Genomic DNA, 18,935 nt, shown 5'->3' on the forward strand with positions numbered 1-18,935 from the left:
ATATTGGATTTGAGAGGCTGAGAAGTACGAGATTTGTATTCAGCAAGCTGAAGATCCAGAAGAGCCAGTTATGCATATCTATGTCCAATTCTACCTCTAAAAGCAATAACAGATTTATGTTTTAGGCTGAGAGAATAAATTATCCTCTACTGTTGCAATGGTTAATCTTAATTGTGGATGTGTCTTATTTAGCAGACATCGAGATTAGTAAAGCACACTTTCAGGTGTCTATGTGGAATCATGACCTTGAGGACTCTACCTGGTTCCTGGTCTCTTTCTCTTGGGCTCTTGCTTCCCAGATGCCATAAATTAAATAGCTTCTCCCCATCAGACTCTTCTGCTTTGAGATAGCTGACACAGACTGAAACTGAGGAAGAAGATTAGAGCATGGCAAACTGGCTGGCAAAGTGGGCATGTTCTGTTAATTACAAAGTTCCAGGACACAGGTGCAGAACAGTTCCCAAAGCTGTCAGAGTTCTATCTCTAATCCTTCTCTGGAGAACTAGAGCAAGTATTTGAGAGAGCAGGAGAGATCTTCATCCCTTCCAGGAAATAACCCTGACCCATTCCTTACCAAAAACCCTTGCTTATTTCTTGTACTACTTACTGCTAAATGACTTACTTTCCCATTTGAATTTGATCCTCACTTGATTCCCATTTAATCAATATTACCCAAGCAGCTATACTTGCCATAATCTTGTTGGTTGATCATAATTTAATTCCACCTCATACCCACCTTGTGATTTCCCATTAGATCAATATTACCTAAGTAACTGTACTTGTAATCTTATTGGTTGACTATAGCTTTGTCCCACCTTGAATCTTCCTCACCTCGTGGCTTTGCTCCTTAAAAACCCCCTGGGAAACAGGGTTCCCCCTCCTGTCTCTCTTAGAAAGAAGCTATCTTTCTCTCAGTAAAATTTTCCTACTCTTAACTTCGGTTGTTCCTAGAATTTTTTAGAACATGAACTTGCTTTTCAAACATCTAGCAGGTTTGGGAGTTACATCTTTTCCTCTTGTATAGCTATGAGCCAAAACAAACCTCTCTTCCTTTATTTTATTATTATTATTATTATTATTACTATTATTATTTTGTGGCACCAGGGATTGAACTCAGTCCCTGTGCTAGCAAGTCAGGCAGTGGAACCACTGAGCTAAATCCCCGGCCCAAACCTTTCTTCCTTTAAATTAAATACTTCTTTGGCATTTGGTTGCAGAAATTTAGTGATTATGAGTCCTCTGAAATTATAAAATAAGTTTTGCCTGTTGGGGGCAGTGGGGAGAGAAAAAAAAGAGAACTTGTACTGCCAAAAGAAATACAGTATACAAATAAACTTAACAGTTTATTTGAGCAAGAATGATACAAAAAGATTTCTGAAGACTGCCCAGTTCTCAGAACTAGAAGAGGTTCAGTAACAGTCCGTTCTACAAGCAGTATTTATACACAGAATAAACCCAAAGGAAATAGAAACAAGGAAACAACAACAACAACAACAAAAAAAACCAACAAAAATTTGATTGGTCATTTCATGGTTTATTACTTTTAAAGATTCAAGTAGAGAACTTTTTTATCACACTGCCAGAACTGGTCTGTTTGGGGATTCAGCTAATACTTTTCTTTTCATGATTTCATGGAAGGTCAAATAAGCAAATGAGGGTCATATTGGTAGTTTAGAACTTTAACATATGTGACTCCATTTTGATTTGGTCTGTTGCAACCTAGCAGAGCTGCTAAGTCTGAATCAGTGCCCTTCTGTAAGTTTACTTAAGAGTACATATACATACTTGCTTTAGTTTTTACTGGATTATGAGACGGTCCAGCAAATAAAAATTATTAAGAACCACCACTTTTACAGAATTAATTATAAATTATTTAAAATAGTTACAAATTATTTTAAAAGTTTATTATCTCTCTCTCTATCTGCATTTAAGGTCTACTCTCTTGGCAACTTTCAAGTAGACAATACAGTGTTGTCAGCTGTAGCTACCAAGCAGTGTATTAGACTTGATAAACTTGTTCATCGATCACTGAACCTTCGTAGCCTTTGATGTCTCCCCATTTTCTCTTTCCTGGTTCTACCATTCTGCTTACTTCTTCCATAACTTTACGATTTTTGATTCTGCCAAATAAATGAGGTTATGTAGTACTGATTTTCATGTATCTGGTTTATTTCCGTATCTGGTGTAATTATGTCCTCCAGGTTTGTTGCCATTGACAGAATTTCCTTCTATATTAAGGTTGGTTAATTTGCAAGAAACATTCTTTTTCCTCTGAAGATTAATCAAAAATTTTTATTTTTAATTAATGCTCTTAAAATAATAAGTATTTTCATTTGTCTGGAGAAATTATACTCAAATAGTCCTAAAAGCACTAAATGAGACATAGTTTTGTGGTCCTGTAAGCCTAGATCATGAGTTCAAGGTGAGACTGGGAAATACGGCGACTCTATCTTACACACAAAATAAAATAAAATTAAAAGTAAAGGGAAAGAAAAATACTTTGCAATTCTTTCTTCATGTAGAACTTTCTTCAGTTTGATTCACTACTGTTTAATACCTGCTAAGATATACTATATCTCCTTCTCTCATAATTTTTTAACCTGGTGATAATTCAAATACATTTAGAGCATATATATATATTATCTTTACATTTTTCTTTCCTACTATCAAAGTAATTGTTTATGCACCATTTTTTTTTGACTTTCAGTGAATCAAAATTAGTAGCCAAGACATGTTTGGAAAAGCAGCTACTTTCAGACTGTTTGTACTGTGAAAAATTAAAATCACACAAAATCATATGGAAGCTTCCCAAACAGCTAAGCTGAGAACATGAGACACCAGGCTTCTCAGTCGTCTATTTCAAAATAAATTTGTGACCCTGGGTAACTTGTTACAGCCTGCAATTCACATACTGAAACTATAATTTCTTAGTAGAAAGTTTCCCGTGGCCTGGAACAGTAGAAATATCTAACAGCCATCTAACAGATGGCTGCTATGGTGGTCATCTCTCCCTAACTCATTTCCCTTCCCAAGAATTGCTTTGTTCCTGTCCTTCCTCCTCCCTTTCTAAGAATTGTTTTTTGGAAATTCTTTTCAATCATCCAATCCCTTTCTTATGATACAGCTTGCCACCCTGGCTACACCAATCAAAATCCTTGCCAAAATACTGATGCAATTTCCTCCTCCTTCTGGTTCTTTCTTTAAAACTTGTTGGGAAATGATAAGATCCTAGTCACATTTCGGCCTCTCTTAAATTTGTGTCGCCAGAATTTCTGTTCTGATCAGCCCAAAGAAACTCTCAGTGTTTCTCAGTCAATTCATGCCCTAGTTTCTTTTAAGTATAGAATTAGAAATGCTTTTAATTTTTTATTTTAAGAAAAGTATAAAACAAAATTTCATAATCAAATCACAAGAAAATATCAATAGTTATACTGCACATCATAGAATTAGAGATGATTTTATATAGGTAAAAGAAAAATGGAATATACTTGAAATTTTAAGGAATAGAAAGAGGAATAATTCTGACTGTGGGAGTGGGATTTCAAATGAGATCCATGTGCTTTATGTCTCTGTAAAACTATACGAAAGGCTCTTCCAGATGGACAAGATATCTTCAGCAAAGGCAAGGTCCTTAGAGTGTGATGGGTATACTCAGAGAAGGGTGGAAAACCGAGTAGCAGCATGGCGAGGGAGCACATGCACATTATCTATAGAGGGGCAAGTAAGGCCAAGTCTTATTTTGATTTGAGAAATTCTAGGAAGCTGCTAGATATTTATTTGGTCAATTTTTGTTAGATATAGTCATTTCAGTGGCTGATATGTGACTATGGTGTTAAAAGCTCCTTATTTTTATTTTATTAAGAGATTCTTTTCTATCTGAGCCATTCCTTGTAAATTTCTCAGTCCAACCCTCTGTGCTATATTTCAGCAATAACTTCTGCACAAAAAAAATAAATAAAATGTGAAGATTAGTTTTATTGACAGAGATTGCCACCATTCATAGTTAGCTATTTGTGTCTGGGATAGATTGCCAGCCCTCAACAGAGTCCAGTTTTCTTACAGTATTTGGAGATAACTCCATGCCTTAAGTTACCCAGGGCGTCTCTTTAGCTGCTGGACTGGTGATTCCAGGGAAACTTGATTCCTTAGCTCCACTCAAAGAGAGAGAGCCTTTCTTTAAGCATGTGCTTCTAGGAATTTGAAATACTGGTTTTTGTGCACAAATGTTTTCTGAGGTTGCAAAAAGAGGAATTCAGTTTTAAACATAATAAATAGACCGAGGAATAATTCCAGGAAGTCCTGGTGAGGATGATATGCCTTTTTAACCTTTTTTTTTTCTTTTTGGTGCCCGGGATTGAACTCAGGTCCTTGTGCTTGAAAGGCAGGCCGCGGAAGCACTGAGCTAAATCCCCAGCCCTGATATGCATTTTCAATAGGAAGGTATCATTTTTATAAAAATATTTATCCATGTGTGACTGCTCAAAACTCTAGTTCCAGTGACTTGGGAATCTCAAGCTCAGACTTCAAGGCCATGCTAGGCAACATAATAAGACCTTACTTAAAGAAAAAGACATAAGCATGGCCTTTTTGTAAACTCACATGTTACTTGTTGACACAAATATAAAAATAAGATTGAAAAATATCTAGTTATTCCCTTATGTTAGTTACTGTTCAATAGATGAATTCCACTGTCTCTCCCCCTATGTATATGTGATGTATACCATTTATATGTGTCAAGTAAAGGTATCAAAATATAATTATTAGATAATTGTGTAATGAAGTAACAAGTATTATAATAATGATGATAATAATCACTTTCTTACCAATATAGCAGTTGACATATTGAAGAAGACAAAAAATATAGACAACGATATCTAGGCTGCTAAAAGTTAGGGAGATTTCAAATCTCCATCATATATTTCTAATATATATTTGTATATATTTCTCATATAAAATGGATATGTAATTGTTTAAACAGTGTTTAATCTTTGAAGCAAATTTGAATTTTTTGTTGTATCTCTGTATGAGGAAAAAATGAAGACATTTTGAGTTTGGTTTCTATAGAAACCTACACTTCGATTACAGAGGGATTTCAAACATTTCATTTCTAGCCTCAAAGGTACAGTGCTTGAAGAACATAAAAGATGATAAAACAGGATAGGATTTATAAGAAATGCATTCTTACTTACTAGTTATTTTAGACACAATATATATGAAAGATGTTGGCAGATATTCCAAGGTAATTTCTAGTTAGGTAACAAGTACTGTCCCAGTGATAACAACTATGAGAGAAAAAAAAGGACAAAATTTAATGAAAAGCTTCAGATGTACATTTATACACAAACTTTAGTCTTATTTTGATGTTTGATTTTGTTATTTGCAACTTGTTATTTTTCTGATCTGTATTTATGAACCATCTTAACAAATGGAATCTTTCTTAATATAGCTTGTAGAACCATATGTGTTCTCTTCTTGAAGAAATATTTTTAAAAAGTCATTAACCTTTTCACTTAAACAAGTACAGAATGTAGAATTTATTTCTGCTTTCATTTTTTTTCCTTCTTACTCTTGATTTCCAAACAGAGGCTTCAGCACAACAGTGAAGTCTTTGTGAGGTTTTAAACAACAGCATTTCACAGTATGACACTTGCGCTAAAGGGTGACACTTTGCAAAATGACATTCTTCTGATTCACTTAGCTAATTATCAATCAGCATGAACACCTGAATATAGAAAATTAATATGCCCAACAGAATTTGGTAAGAGTAGGCAAGAATAACTGAAACAGTAATTTACTAGCTGTACATCAAATAAAACATGTGCTTACACTAAATTTAAATATCAATAGTGATTTTAAAGTTAAGTGACAAAATAGAGTCTGTTATAGTCATCTAAAATATTTAAACCAATAATGGTTTGGTATAATAGTATGTTTTATTGGCAGATTTCAAATTGAGTTAAAATATATGTACATTTTTGCTTAATTCTTTTTTTGTGTGTGTGGTTTTTTTTTTTTTTTTTTTTTTTTTTTTTTTTTTGGTACTGGGGATTGAACTTGGGTCCTTGCGCTTGCAAGGCAGGCCACCAAACCTCTGAGCTAAATCCCCAGCCCCCAGTTTTTGCTTAATTCTTAAACATCCATTAGATAGATACTGTGCTGGAGAAGTCCTCCATAATCACAGTGAAAAAATCAGATATCCTTTTACCTGCACAGTGCAAGTATGATTTGTTGTAATTTCTCATTTATTTATTTTTAAGCTCTGTGCATTTGACATTGACTGAATGAATAAACGACTGGTTGAAAGCACTAATATCTTCCCTAATATCTTTCCTCTTTGCTTATTAAACAAAAGTGAAATGATGTTGATGTGTTTTTTTCTGCCCCTCTGCTCACTCTTAGGTTCTATATTTATAGAATTTTACTATAAAACTTTCAGAGATTAAGAATATGTCATTCGGAGTCTTAGTTACATATCAAAAAGAGTTATTAGCTAAAATGCAGAATCTATTGCAATGAATTTTCATAGTACCTTAATTTTCCTCTTAGTCCCTGCTCTTTTCAGATACAAGGCTAAGTTGAGCTAACACTATTGTGTTTCCAGAAACTTCCTTAGTGTCTTGCACTTAATAGGCTGAACTAGTTAGATTGTTGTCATTAACATTAATAGAAAATCAATAGTTCAAACACTTGAAGCATAAATAAGAATTTGTTAGATAATGTAACTGTATACATCTGGATAGAGGGTCAGTTTGAGTCTCAGCCTGAATAAATCTCTAGTTCCATTTCTCTGCACTTCTCTTGCTCGGCTTTCTTTATGTTAAGAAAATGTCTGCAGTAGTTCCACATTGTGAGAGATAATTTTGATTGTTGAAGTAATTAACTTGAGACATATCCAGGAAATTAGCAAAGCAGATTTATTGTTGTTTTATGGATTTTACAGAAAATACTAGTGTATGAAGGCTCTCACTTTGTCAGTCTGATTAATCCGTTCAGGTGGTCATAGTTTAATGACGTTATTGGATAGTGATGAAAACAGAAAATGAGGCCAGGCTGCAGGGCCATAACCTTTGGGGAAAATAATGATTCCTTCCTCACTCCTTCGGTGCTTTTGCTCTTTCTGCTTCCTGGTTGCTATGAGAAGTGGGCAGCTTTTCTCCACCATGTCCTTGTATCATAATGCCTGCCTTGGAGCCTGTTGAGCATGGACTGAGCCTCAGGAAACTCTGAGCCAAAACAAACTTTTGCTCCCTCAAGTTATCTCAGATATTTGCCACACTGGTGCAAAGATGACTATCACACACACTTTTTGTCTGAATAATGTGTGATTCCAGAAGACTCTAAAGATTTTGAACAAAAGTCCTGAGCTTTCCACAATAATTGGAAAAAACAAAGAGGGAAGACAATGTACAGATTTCCTCGCAGTTGTTCTGGCACGAAAATTTTTAATAACTAATTAACTTAGATCCCTATTGAATATCTTAGCTTAGAGAGATAGATGTTTTCTAAAAGGGGAGAAGGCCAAAGGATGGAGGAAGAGTGAGGGAGAAGAGGGGAAAGGAATTCAAAGAAAATTAAGATGTGTTATATCCATGTACCAACTTCCTATGAATAATGTAATTATTATGTACTGCAAGCATGTACTAATAAAAAAAAGTAGGAAAATTTTATATGATTTCAAACTTATTGTTGGAGCTAAGAGTATGAACTGACTTAATCTAGAGTTAATAGTTAACAGCAAGGTGAGAAATGGCTGTAGAAAAGGCAACTGAACGTGCTAAGAAACTGGGGGAGACAAGACATCAAACTTAGGAAAAAAATTGTTTTGATATAATACTTATAAAAAAACATTTTCAGGAAAGTGAAGTGCAGGTTGAAGATTGAAATTCAATAATACACATGTGATGATCTTAATGAATAATTTGTAGTTATAAGAGAATTCAATAAAAGATTCTTATTTTTTTCTGTCTGTTTTTTTCTTTCCTTTTCTTTCCTCTCCTCCTCCACCCTCTTCCTCTTCCTTGTTCTCCTTCTCCTGTGCTTTTTCTTCTTGCATGTCTTCTTCATGGGGTAAAAGTAGAAGGTTATACAATCATAAATACTCCAAAAATTCCAGCTGCATTAACTCTTATCCCAGTGCTAAATGGAAATAAACACTATTTTAAATAACAATGTTACAAAAAAACTGAGTTGAAGCTAAATATCTTTGTACAAACGTATGCAACAATTAAAATATACATTAGCTATACCTTTCATTAGACTGATAAATTGTTCTAGAATTGTATTTTTATGTAAAATGTCTTTGTCTAATTCAAGAAATAAAGGGAAACACAATATCCAGTCGTTAGTCACCAGGACTATTTTGAGAGATCTAGAGTTGAGTGAGGCATAAAAAGTTCTGGCTGTGAACAACTAAGGCAGATGGAAAGAAATGCATCACGCAGAATTTGAGAAACTGTAGCTTTTAAGGCAAAAGAGCCATTCAGGTCAAATTGCTGAAATTGTATCTTGTCCAGCAATATCAGAAGACTAGAGAAAGCAGTAAAAGTCAAACTTCTTGTGGCAGATCTGTGAAAGAGGCCCATTTGGTAATAGAGTGACACCACATGTTTAGACAGAAGTGTAGAAATGATGAGGTTGAAGGTAAATTGTCCCACTGGTACGGGAAAACATCACCTTGTTACCTCACCTATGTATAAGTGCCTGCCAATTGTATATATCATGTGCCCTTAATTACTTTCATCATCTTAGCAAAGTGCTTGTAGTTTTCTTGAGGACTGATAAACAGCCATAAACATAGAAATATATATGGGGAGCAAGTAAACAATCTCCTCCTAAAACCACAAGGCTGAGCATTAATTCTTCCAGTTAACTGTGAATTTAAGAGTATGGGAAGTTGGAAAGGAAACAAGAATTCTTTATCTTCAGTTGAGTAGTTTTTTTTATGGGAAACAGAGACTACCAACAAGTACAAAAGGACAGTGCTTAATGACATTCTGATGAAGTTTATCAGTGAATAGTAGAGTAAATAATGCTCAGAGGTTAATTTTTGGTAAACTTATTTCACATGAATTGGGCAAGTTTCCAAAGCTTTCTCTACCTCCCTCTCTTCAACTGTAAAATGGGCATAATGATATCTCCTGATGGTGGTCATTCTGAGGTGCAGATGAGATTGGGTATGCAGCATGTTTCCCCAAGGCTTAAAACAAGGGCTTAAAATTTTAGTCAATTTTATGATAAAACAAAAGAGGAAAGTTAAGATCTAATCCACTCATTAGTTGGGAAAATGTTTCACTTAGTGGAATATTAGTGTCAAAAATATCTAATCTTTTCGTAAAGATTTAAGTCAGAAGAAAAATTTTTCATTTATTATAGTTACAGTGATTTACTCCTTCACTGCGATTAGATTTCACTCTGCAATAAAAAGATACTCCTAGAACATACTTCTGATTCTGTTATTAATTGGCTATGTGAGTTAGAGAAAGTCACTTAAGTTTTACCTATTTTTTTCTCATCGATAGAATGAAGAATCAAAGTATAAAATCAGTAATTTTTTTACCAGCTGTCGCATTCTTTAGCACCTGTTTTTATTTTTATTGTTTCTTATTACTAAACTAATAGAAATAGTAGGTATCTGAGGTAAGCTATCTATTTCTCTCTGATAGGTTCCCATTAAAAGCAAGGTGATGGAATAGTTAAAATCTGTCAGCATAAACCAGTTTCTTTCTAGATTAGGACTAGCTTCGCATGCCTTTACAATTGCATTAGATACTATTTTCATAACGGGCTGAATGTTGATAAGTTACTAATAGTTCATGGGGAGAATGCCTTTCATTCCTGTGATTTCAAAATATGTATTTATTAGGAAATGACAAATAGTGTGTTATGTGAGGAATAAATGGGGTGAATTCTTGTGGTATTCCTAATACAACACTTCTAGGGAATCCATGAAGGTAAAACATAAAATGATGTTGGAGCAATAGTGTCCCAGAAAAACCCCAGTGACACATCTTAGAAAATAACTTTCTTCTTTGGGTAATTTATCCTATAAATACTTGGAGCTAATGGAATTGATCCATTTTACTAACCTCAAAAGACATGTAAATACACTGTCAGTGAAATTTCTAGAGCAGAAAGCAAAACAAGAGCAAAGCAATTTCTTCAAGAAAAGTAAGCTGCTGTGAATGGAACTGGATGTTTTAGTTTGGCTGAGTGGCAGCAGGTGTTCATAAGGATTTTGCACCTGGTCATCTCTCCTGAAATACAAAAAGTAACTTGATTCTCAGGAAAGAGAAACAGTAAGATTATTGGTAATCTCTGACGTTAAGAATGTTTCCTTATCTCTAAGCCTTGGTTTTCTAAATGTGCCTAAAGTGTTTGTTGTATATATAGCGTTGTCTTCTTACTTACTTTTCTCTTGGTACTGAGACAAAAAAGCTGACACCCAAAGTTAAAGGAGGAAAAGTTTATTTAGCTCACAGTTTGTAGAGGTTTCAATCCATAATTGCCTGGCTACAAGGCAAGAGTGGCACATGACAGGGCCATCATACAGGAGAAACAGTTCATAGTTTCTACATAGTAGCAAAAGCAACAAGGGAACCTTACCAGCATCTTTCTGCCCCTTGTCTCTTATCCAGACTACATGGATTATGGGAGTTTTGAGCCAATCAGCGTGCTGACAGTATCAGAACTCTTGCATTCATGTCCTACCATCTATTCTGAGTTTAGATATCTACCTGGTCACAGGTGAAATCTTACTCCTTACATTTCTAGCCTCAGCGCTGCCTGGTTCTTTGCCCATATGCCAACCATGAGGTGATGTAACAGCCCAAGGAACAACCTTACCATATCACCCTCTCTAGATTTCTGAAAGTGTTTATAAACTCTTGGAAGTGAAACAGTCGGATGAAGAACTTTCCTGAAAGCATTGATCGTGATCTAAATGATGACTGGAAATTGTTGCTTGCTGGGCTTCTCTCTCCTGCTTTCCTTTCACTTTTCCTCCTTTCTGATGGGACTTTCTGGCCAAAATCTTCAACTTCTATTGTACCTATAAACCAGAAAGTCTTATAAGAATTATTATAATTACTCTTTGTGTTCTCTTAATTTATGGACCATTGCATTACTTATACATCTTTATTGACGAATTCATTAGATTTAGTCAGTTCTTGAAATTTTTTTTTTTCTTCCTGGTCATTCTTAAAATTATTTAATAGATTATTCAGAAATGAAATTAAAGTACATTTTTAAATGTCCCATCCCTCCTTTTCATTCACTCATGAAAAGATGATCTTATTCATTTTGATAACAATAAACTTGGTTTAAAAAATCTAGCCCATAGGGCTGAGAATTCAGCTCAATGGTGCCTCTGCCTGTATTGCAAGGGCAGGAATGGGAGCTCGATCCCTGGTACGAAAAAAAACCCCAAAATAACAAAAAAACAAACAAAACAAAACAAAAAAAACTAGCACACAAATGTCACAGAAAACAACATGATGACATACATGTGGGTAGCTTTTCATGGAAAAGGGGTGCCATTTGAGGGCTGGTGCTTTTTAATTGTTATAGGCTAGAAATGCATAAATGTACCAAGCAGAACACGGAGCACTGGCTACATTATATACATACACTCCAGCATGACAGCGCCGTTCCGTTTCCTGGGTGCAAGTGCCTGTCAGAGCTGATTCAATCTCAGTGGTCTGCGGATTATAAATGATATGACCACTTGCTGGAAAATTTGGTCTTTTCAATTAAAGCCCATTAAGAATTTCTTTTTTAGTATTTTTAGGTCTAGTTCAACTTCTGGTGCAGCAGTGCTGAGATATGCAAGGCTGAGGCACACTTCTTCCAATCTCAAGGAAACACATTGCCAGAAAAAATACATTATTTTTTACTTTGGATATTGGACTGGGTTAATCAGAAAACTAAGCTTGCCTAAAGTTCATTTAGCTTCATTTGTAATAATTGCCTGTTTTATACTTTTTACATTATGTATGGCTACATTCGCTCCAGAAAGGACTGAGAAAAAAATTTCATTGTCTATTTCAACGCATTTCATTTAATTGTATTAGATTAACAGAAATGTTGTAGAGATGGGACTGAAAGTTCTCATATATTCCTAAACTTAATTTGTTTTATTACTAGCAACTTATATTAATGATACATTTTTAGCAAGTAACAAACAAGTGCCTATGTAGTAATAAAAATCAATTTTTAATAGACTTGATTAACTTTCCTCCTAAACTTTTTGTTCTGTTCTTTTGTCTGTCCAGCATCCCACTGAAGATGTCACATTATATTTTCTTACCCTATCGCCTTAGGCATCTCTTGCCTGAGGCAGATTTTCTCACATATGTTTTGGACGACATCAAAAGTTTTGAGTAGTTTTGGTCTTGTACACTGAAAAATATCTAATATGTGGGGTTTTCTGATATCCTTCATATAGTTAAAATGGGTTTATGTATTTTGGGAAGGCAAAGACAAAAGTAAGTGTTATTTTTCACCATATCATATCAAGGGTAAATATGCACTATTGCCATGAGTTGTGGTCCTTGGTATTAATTCTTTTCACCTGGCTGAGGTGGTGTCTTTTAGTTTTCTCATCTGTGGAATCACTATTCCTGTCCTCTCCTTTTCCATACTGTATGCTATACAAAGAAGTCACTATGTACAGCTCACACTTAAAATATGAGGAGTTGCCCTTCTCATTCCTTACAGGTGGGATATTTCATGAACATTTATTTCATACTTTAGATTATAATCTGGTATGGTTTTACCAATTTTATTGCTGAAGTTATTCTGGTTTTGGCCATTGACATGCTTAAATTTGCTACCTACATCCATTTGCATACTGTTATCACTGTGGACTTCTTTCTTTCTTTCTTTTCTTTTCTTTCTTTTGAAGCATTTCATTACTTTTCTGGTACTGCAAAATGCTTCAGATTTATTTTCTAAATTCCATGTCCCAGCTCAGACTTACCCATTTCTTGGAGGATCCCTTGCTTCTGTCATTGGAGAATAATATTTGAAGCCAAGATTTGAAACCATCATGTTCATTGCCTCTAGAGAGTCATTATTTCTAAGCTATTTCAGCTGAAAACTCAAGGAAATATGTATAAACTAGCCTGTCTATAAATATACATACATATATATATATATATATCATTGGTAAGTATATTAAACCGCACACATATGTTATACACACACATATATGTATCTTATACATATATGCATTAGAACTGGAAGTAGAGATGATTGGTATGTTTACATGGAGAATTGATAATGACTTCTAACTGTAGTAGCTTCCAGTTTCTTTTACGTAAAGAATTTTTTAATCTATCCATAGTATAATTTTATTGTAGAATTCAGATTTTATTGCTGGAATTTAATTTACAAGGTTTTGAAGCATGTATGTTTCATAAAACACCATACATCACATCCAATTCAACATCTGATTAACTGTCTTATAATGCACCTTGCAAACTTTGCTACAGCATTAAGTAGCTCTGAGAAATGTGATGCATCAATATAAAAGAAAAGCTGAATTTAAATATTTTTGCCTAAAAACGCAAATGTTCAAGAAGGTATGTTAACCTTATTTAATCATTATATGATCTATACCTGAATCCACATACCATATGGTACCAAATAAATTTGTAAAATTTTATGTTTATGTGTCAATTAAATAAAGAACTGTACATTTATATGCATGTATATATAAACTTTTAAAATATATACATGCAAATTCCCTGTTTAGATATATATCCATGGCTATATTTTTTCTAAATACTTACAAAAATATATGTGTATACAGAAGATGACCCTAATGGTAAAGACTAATAGCAGAAAGAAAATGTGTGGCCAGTCAATTTAAAAAATGTAAAAATGTCCAAGTTGTAAAGATTTCTAAGTTGAGCTACTGCATAATAAGCATTGCCTTTGTATAAGAATATTAAAAAATATTCTTTGTGCTTTAAATAAAACCTTATGGACTCTAAGACAGAAAACAGGCTAAAAACAACATTCAGAAATTACAAATTTTTGTTTCCTTAAATCCTTCATTCCTTCAGTGCATGCAAACACTAACATACAATTAGAATGACTAGAATATTCTTATGTAAAATTGAGGTACTTACCTAATGTGAAATTTTGTTTTTTATTCCACAAATTCTATGAAGGCAACAATATTTATCATTACATTTTGCGTTACTTTTAGTCCCCAAACAAAGCAGTTCAGTAATATTGGTGAAAATGAACTTCGCAGTACCATTCCTCTCATTGTCACTTCTAACCTAGAAAGGTTAAATTGTACTTATTGGTGTGATTGGGATTGGGATTGTGTGTGTGTTTGTATGTATTTAAACATATATAGTTAATCCTCAGGCTATCAAAATGAATAGATTTATTTAAAAAAGTAAAAAAATAACTTTCATTTTAAATTATTGTTTCTAATGAAAGTGTCTGGATTTCTACACTGGACAAAGAACTAAACATTAGAATTTCAGTATGCAATTCTAGATACTTGTACAATAAGGAAAACTAATTGCATCATGAAAAATGTTTTACAATCACATACACACATATAGGAAGGTGGAGATTTAATCTTTGTTCTGAGAGATTATAGATGTACCGATATTCTCCAATTAAGTTAACTGTTTCCTCGGAACTATTTCCATAGGAGAGACCAATACCAGTTATTGTTCTCTGATCTCCGTTAGACCTTTGGTGAACTCTCCAAAGTGCTAGAACTTTTGTTGTTAGTTAACTGCCATTTGTTTTGTGGTGATGGAATGATTCTCTTGTCACCTTCTTTCATTAGCTCTTGAAGTATAAAGTGAGTATGTTACTTTAACTACACTATTGCAGTTGGCACCATGAGTTCTTGTTCAACACTGATAAATCGATAACTGTGAAAGTCAAGGTCTGCTTTCGAGGGTGCAACTGACCTGAGCAAGCACTCATTAGGAATCTGATGTACACCCAGCTTGGAGCAAGGCAGAAGGCTGCAGTGATGCTGCCTACAGAGGTGAGTAAGACAAAATCTCTTCCTGAAGCAGCTAATGTTCAGGCAGGAATGAGACGCAATTTATATGTAGTTACATATACGATAATATGGGCAAGAAGCTAGAAGGCTTAATATAATGTGTTTAAAGATATGAAAGGTGACATAAGGCACCACTGAGAACATGTACATTCATATTTACTCAATGTCAAGATATAGCCTATTTCTTAAAAGAAATTTGGACATGTGAAAAATCTTTAAGAACCACCCCAACACCCTTTCTGGACTCTGCATATTTTCGACAACCCTGACTGGCTTCTGGATGATGGGGCTGGGGCAACTCTCTTCCTTACAAACTTTCTTTCCTCCTGTAAGATTGTTTTGTGGAGGAGTGAAGGAAATGGTGCTTGGAAAGCACACACCGACAGTTACTGCTTGACTGTTGCTAACTGGATTGGAAAAGAAACCCTAGGACTGACCTCCAGTAGAGGGTAAGGAAACAGAGATCCACACAGTAGAGACGAATCACGTGGCAGAGCCCCAAGTGTGGACTCCATATGTCCTCTAGGGACAAGACTTGGGAATGGAACTCTGAACTCCAGATGCAAATACCAAGTCAGAAATATGTGCTGGGAGAGGGGAAGCTAACTTAATCATGCTTCCAATTGCCCTGCCAAGACAAATTCAGAGTGAGTTCTATGGCCTGTGGGCTGGGATCAGTGGTTGGAACTCTGAACTCCAGATGCAAATACCAAGTCAGAAATATGTGCTGGGAGAGGGGAAGCTAACAATCATGCTTCCAATTGCCCTGCCAAGACAAATTCAGAGTGAGTTCTATGGCCTGTGGGCTAGGATCAGTGGCACTTTGACTGGCAGTGACAAAATCCCTGAATGGGCTTGTCTTTGAGAACTTCTACTATGGATGCTGGGTGTCTTTCATCTAAGTATGGGCACCTTTAGAAATCTGACTGGAATATGGTTGCTGTAAGATGGAAGACGCATAAAAAACAGATCTATAGATAGAAAAGGAAATATATAAATAAGCACCCAAGACATATACCCCACAACTTATGAGCTAATTTATATTATCAACATATTCAATAAAAGATTATACAGATGATTTAAAGATGCCTATCTTCCCTCCCATTAAGAGAAAGGTATCTATACAGAGGTTCTATTTTTCACCTGTCTGTCTCACCAAATGAAGGTTTCTGAGAAAGGTAAAACCAGAATTTTCAGACACCTCTTACTAGAAAGTGAACTGATGCAATTTTTGTGGTGATAGCTATGAAAATTAGAAAAGGGTGTTCCTTTAGTGCAACACTTCTGTGACTTCCAGCCAATTGATCTGCTTTCATATGTACAGGAATTTATCCTTTGCCATAGTCTTTCAACAGCATCAATACTCTAAAAATCACCAATCCATGTTGAGGAAACAACCACGGGATATTTATTATACATTGGGATTCTATGTTTCAAAAGAAGGTGCAAAAAGCTCTTTATATACTGGTATTGAAAAAATCTTATGGAGTGGGTAGGAAGGGGTGAAGGGAGGGCAAGGACAGGGGAAAAATGAGAACCAAGACCTGTCATGTAAAGGTACAAGATCCCAATGATGAATGTAACTGTACTGTATACCTAAAATGGACCAATAAACTCAATGAGTGATAAAAAAGAAAAAATCTTTTATGCACTCTGATGGAATAGAGTTTGTGTCTGTGGTGGGAAACATTTCATGTGTGCCTCAGGGGGCTGTTTGTATTATTGAAAGCTCTAAAAGGTTTGCCATCACTGTAGTGTGTTACACTTTTTGTAGGGAAAATAAAGACATATATTCATGTTTATATGTATATACATAAAAATCCTAGAGAGATACATACCAGATGGAGACATTATTAAGTATAGTTACCTCTAATATTTGTCAAATGTGGCTATCAGGAAACAGTACCATATATTTGGCATCTGTGTTCCACAGATTGTTGATGATAAACACATAAAGGATAAACCCTTCACTCAAGTAAGTCCAGGGTGAAAATTTCCTTAGGACGTTCAAAGATTTGGATAATTTTATGAGCCTTACTCCTTACGTAATGGTTTTAGTTGGTTTTAAATATTATTTTGAAACAATGTGCACAGTATATGCAAAAGTGTTCTGTCTCTAGTAATTTTAAGCCTGAACAGATCAACTAGACACTCAGGCGTAAATGTTCAGTAGAAGTTGAACACATGTAGATTTATGGGAAAGGCTTAGAGCTGAAATATATATACTGAACTCATCACTGTTGAAATGGTACTTAATTCTTGCAATTGGATGAAATCATTGAATTTGGGGTTTCCTTTTAAAGAGTCTAGAACTGGGACTTATGGACAAGTAATTTGCTTAAGAGTTGGTTACAGGGAAGACAATGAGGGACAATGGAGAATAAACGAGGGAGGCAGGAAAAGCCAGTACAAACATGCATTATCAAGAAATGTCGATCTCATAGGCAACAAGAGCTTAATTGTCCTAGAACATTCTGAAAATCATTTCAAGTGCTTCATGGTGTTACCCTGCTTGTGGACAGACTAGGAGAAATGTCCACCCAACAGCTTAGATACCCTGTAGCTTGAGGGTTTAACCACTAGGTTTAACTCATCAGAATTTCAGCTCTGAGTAAGGATGTTTGATAGGCAGATCCTGTAAATTTAAGAAAAGCAAAGATGAGGTGAAAGCTGCATCCTGAAGTAAGAAGATGCCCACGTGGGATTCTGGATGGAATCAGAAGTGAGACAAAGGGAAAGAGAGAGGCAGACCCCAAGAAATAGGAGGCCTGCAGACTGACCCTTGAGCATGCCAGGGGGTAGATGTTGAAAAGAAAAGGACACCCAGCTAAGGAGCATCTAGAGTTACTAAAGGGAAACTCTTTCCAATTATGTACATGGCCAGGTTCTAAAGGTTTTGAGAAAGTGCAAAAGAGCTCCTGTGTTTGAAAAACAATCTTTATTTGAGCAGAGTGTGAAATGATGAATACTGTGTCAGACAGCCTTTCTGATCTAATTTAAGTGCTTTAACAAATATCTTATCATCAATTCAAATCTGAATGGATGCTGGGCAATGGGGGACATAGATCCATGATTTTGCTTTAATAGCTTCATGCTTTGTTCTCATTTTTTAAATCAGAAGATTTTTTCATTTAATTGTTTCTAATATTCAGCAAGAGATGAGTGTGCAGTTAGTAATTTACTTCATTGAAAAAATAAAAAACTTAATATCTGAGCCAGACAAGCAAAAATGTTAACTTTTACTGTTTTCTAATATTACTATAATATCTCTACCTCTTCCCTACGTATGTGGGTTTCAGAGCATCATGGGTATGAGAGCCATAGGTGATACTCCTGAATATGTAAATGAAAATTTTTCAAACAAGGGAGTAAAATCTAAAGACGTAATACAATATATAGGGTTCACCAACATTTGTGATTATTCAAGTGTGTTGTCAACTTGATTGGCTTGGATCTGCTCAGAGGATTAGTAAAGCATCTGATGAGTATGTTTTGGTGAGTCATGAAGTTTGCATCTATACCTGGTTCCTTGCCCTTTCCTCTCTGGTTCTCCCCTCCTCTGCTTCCTGGACACCACGAACTAAGCATCTTTGCTCCGCCAGGCCCTTCCGCCATAATGCTTTCTGCCATGGAGCCAGCCAAAGATTAAATGCATCCACTGAAACCATGATTAAACCTCAAATTAAACCTCTCTTCCTTTAAATGGTGAGTGTCAGGTATTGCATCTCAGCGGCAGGAAACCTGCATTCCTGCAGCAGCTCCAAAGATAAAATCTAATGATAAACTTGGCAAAAGGTATGCAGGAACTTTATAATAAAAATCACAGAATACAAAAGAAGAATTAAAATTCTCTCTTAATTAAAATTTCATCAGCATATAAGACAGGGTCTTAATA

Source organism: Fukomys damarensis, unplaced genomic scaffold (assembly GCF_012274545.1).
Source record: "Fukomys damarensis isolate Sample0158 unplaced genomic scaffold, DMR_v1.0_HiC HiC_scaffold_14, whole genome shotgun sequence".
Lineage (NCBI taxonomy): Eukaryota > Metazoa > Chordata > Mammalia > Rodentia > Bathyergidae > Fukomys > Fukomys damarensis.